Raw genomic sequence first — 3,643 nt, forward strand, 5'->3', positions numbered from 1 at the left:
AAGGAGCTGTACTTACAAATAAGTTTTAACACTGGTATGGTACGTATCGGTACTTATTTGGAAAATGTCTCATTTATGATACCGGTTTTAGTTGAAACGGGGGTCAAACCCATATATTTGTTAATATTTATAACAGTATTCAATTGAACACATGTCGTACTTTGTCGTACTATGTAGTTCGACATAGTTTTATAATAATCGTCTCTACCTTATTCAAAGTTAGAAACTATTTTTTGAGAATAACATAAACAAATGCAAACACCGTTATTCAAATAAAGCATTTATTCAACAAAATGTGTGTTCATCAATTAATCAATGCGCCAGAAAACTGTTTTAAGACTGTTTTACTTACAAATACTTAAGGTTGCAGTAATGAAGTCAGTGTAAGAAAGATTTAGAATATCAAGATGAATTCGTACAACATTTACTTAAAACACTCTTACAATACATACACATTTATTATAATGGATTTCTTTCTTCACTTATCGTATTATGCGAAACAAAAATCGAACATATTCAGAATTAAACGTAAAACAAAATAAATAAGTGTTCAGTAAACGTAAAATACTTAAGCAAAGTATTTTTTTTATCACAGATTCAAAGTTTATTTTTTAAGCATTTGGGTCGCACTGATAGACTGCAAATTCGTCAATTCTTCCTTTGAAGTTTGGCATACCGGAAGCATAACCGATGTGAAGAGCACACTGGACTTTTCTCAACTGTCCCTCAGCTTGAACGTCTTTGACAGGCTGTGAACCTACCGTCAGCGATAATTGATTGTTGTGGAACTTGTACGTAACGTCCTTCTCTGAGACGGTCTCGTTTGCATCAAGGGGGATCTGGGGAACAGCAACCGACGCCCCGAACTGTTTCCAGGTTCCGACAAGCGCGACTACGTTTTGGCTGTTCTCGGTCATCTGGATTGATGGCTTGACCGTGCAATCAAAGTTAGAAAAGAGTGCTCTTTGTTCGCCGTCTGGGATTTCTGTGTGGTCAGAAGTGTACTTCATTCGGACAATAAGGGTATCCTTGATTTCGAGATTGGTGAAAAATGGGATGACCAGCTGACTCGTGGCTCCATCGAAAATTGCCTCTCCGTTTCTACCAATACGCTGACGTTTTGGACATCTATTTGGTTTCGTGACTCATCCAGCAAACCATTGGTGAATTTCAAAAGAAGCTCGGGTTCGCAGGTACGCGCAGCTGTTTTTGAGCTGAGGCAGTCGCATTTATTCTGGACAAAGACTGTTCCAGCGGGGCATTTCATCGAAAACGACCGACCATTTACGTTCCATGTATAACTGGATGGACTATTTTCTACTCGTACTTTGTTGCACATAATTGGAGCTTCAGTAGTGGTTAGGTCTTGCAAGGCATTTGTGTTGTTTTCGCTTTCAGTTTCGTTGGTGATCACAACAGGAGCCACGTATCGTCCGAAACAATCGGCGGTGCATTCTTCATTGATGTTGTCCTCGCAGCCGTAAGTCGAGTTATAATGCTGTCCTGATGGGCAACACATTGGAACTGACTTTTCGCCCATACACTGCCAATATCCACGGCAGTTGCCTTTCGCCGCTCTATGCTCGCTGTTCATTAAGCCAAGACAGGCATCCTCACCACACTTCGCTTTATCCGCAATGATACAGCTCATGTCATCCATACTCCAGTAGGTACCGAATCCGCATTGTCTCTCGATGCTTGCAAACGCCCCTAGAGCATTCTTCCAGCATTGAACATACTGGCTGCAATCAGTTGGGTGGTTATAAAAGTTGACGGAATTAGCGTAGTTGTTCTCCACACAAAGGTAGTCATACTTTCCAGCAGAAACAAGTGCAGCCCCCACGAAAAGGGCAGCAAGGAATGTGACCGTTAACATCTCAGGGCTAGGTAGGATATCTGAAAAAAAATGTAGAACGTATTGTTAATTTCTAATTAATACTGGTATCGACGTAACAAGTTGCCCGTTAGAAGGTAAAAGCTCATGACGTTATTATTCTAACAGTAATACAATTTGGTAATGCTCACGTTTTATACAGTTAAATTAAAACAATTGCTACCGATCTATTTTAGAACAAACATATATCTTATTAAAACTGACATTTCTATTTTAAGACATCCGATTGTCATTTGATCGTGCCATTAACGATAATGTTAAATTGTAATGCCTGATGACGGCCATACAATTTTGGTATTATTTGAAAATATATTGCTAGCCGGTTAATAATGAATACTTAAATGCATAATAAATGACAGAACATAAATTATAGATAAAGATATTATTTTTATTTTCGTCCTTTATTTCAACTGAAATCGGACGTGAAATGCAACTTTTCAAAGCCAAGAAAGCTTTAGCTTTTGTATTATTTTCATACAAACATAATTAAATGTTAACAAAATCAAATAAAATAAGCAGGCATCAAAACTTAATATAATTGTACATCAAAAAACTTAAAACGAATAGTTTATTTACAATTATTTTTTATACTGTATTACTGTTAAAGTGATCTTACCTTATTATAACAACTTGTTGTTTTAACTTGACTTTTCTCCGTTAGCTTATTCGAAAGCAAGCAATAATCTGACTATCCATTGATGCAACTGCCTTTATTTATATACACTGAAACATTCAGGGGAGGTGGTTTACTATGACGCAAATATGTTTAAATTTTAGACACTTTCACGTTACGTTACGTAACTAACGTAGGTCTTTAGACGTATTTACGCAGCGTAGCGAAATGATAATGCGGTTTATGCTTATTTTACATCTATGGTAATTAAACTTTATTGTTTTACAGGTAAACATATTTTCTTGTTATGAATGAAAGTGTCATAAATAGAGACGTAGGCGATTAATTTGGTCTGCACGACCTCAACACATACATTTTAACCAACAATTCGTCAAAGGTCCGGTTCATTTCTTGTTTTTGCATGGATAGGTTGCTTTATATCTCTCTTTTTTGCACCACAAACAAAAGGTGTTTGTCTTTTTGGGATAGTCTTGAAATACACTACGTGCAAAATAAAGGGCAATTGTACGCAAAGAGATGTCGTTAAAAGATCCAAACATTAATTAATTCAATTGTCGCCAGTCTCTAGCTCGTTTAACGTGACTTGTTCATTTGTCGGCACTAAAATGGATTTCTAATAAAAACAATTGTTCATACCTAGAAACCCATGCGATCACGTGTGGTGATTACACATGGGTAAGTGATGTAACAGGAAGTGAGATGTGTAGATAAATGTTGGAATGCAAAGTATTCAATTGATACATGTAAAAAATCATTTCTTGCGTCCGAATTATGTTTTCTATTGTACCATCACGTACAACTATATCCTAATCGTGTGACTAAAGATTTCCATTATCGCCGAATCAAAATGCAATATTTAGATATGCGTCATTAGTTATCGAAGGTTGCAATATACCTACAACTTAGATTGAACACGTTAAGCGATTTACCATTCTTTAATTTGGAAAAGGGTAATATATTTCCTGAAAAGCTGCAATTACTATATATGAACGAGTCCATTTACGAAAAACTAACCGACACTTAACATAAAACTCAAGAAAGGTAATTCATTAATTCAACACAATGAACAAACATATCAATTAAAATTTAAAAAAAATCAATGCATAGATATGCTA

The 3,643-nt window shown here is 36.1% G+C and overlaps 1 pseudogene; it reads right to left on the minus strand.

The window, feature by feature from the left end:
• Positions 1-264: 264 nt before the first annotated feature.
• On the minus strand, positions 265-2,630 carry LOC128243367 (protein PIF-like; annotated as a pseudogene).
• Between the last annotated feature and the right edge of the window lie 1,013 nt (positions 2,631-3,643).

Source organism: Mya arenaria, chromosome 8 (genome assembly GCF_026914265.1).
Source record: "Mya arenaria isolate MELC-2E11 chromosome 8, ASM2691426v1".
In the NCBI taxonomy this organism is placed as follows: Eukaryota; Metazoa; Mollusca; class Bivalvia; order Myida; family Myidae; genus Mya; species Mya arenaria.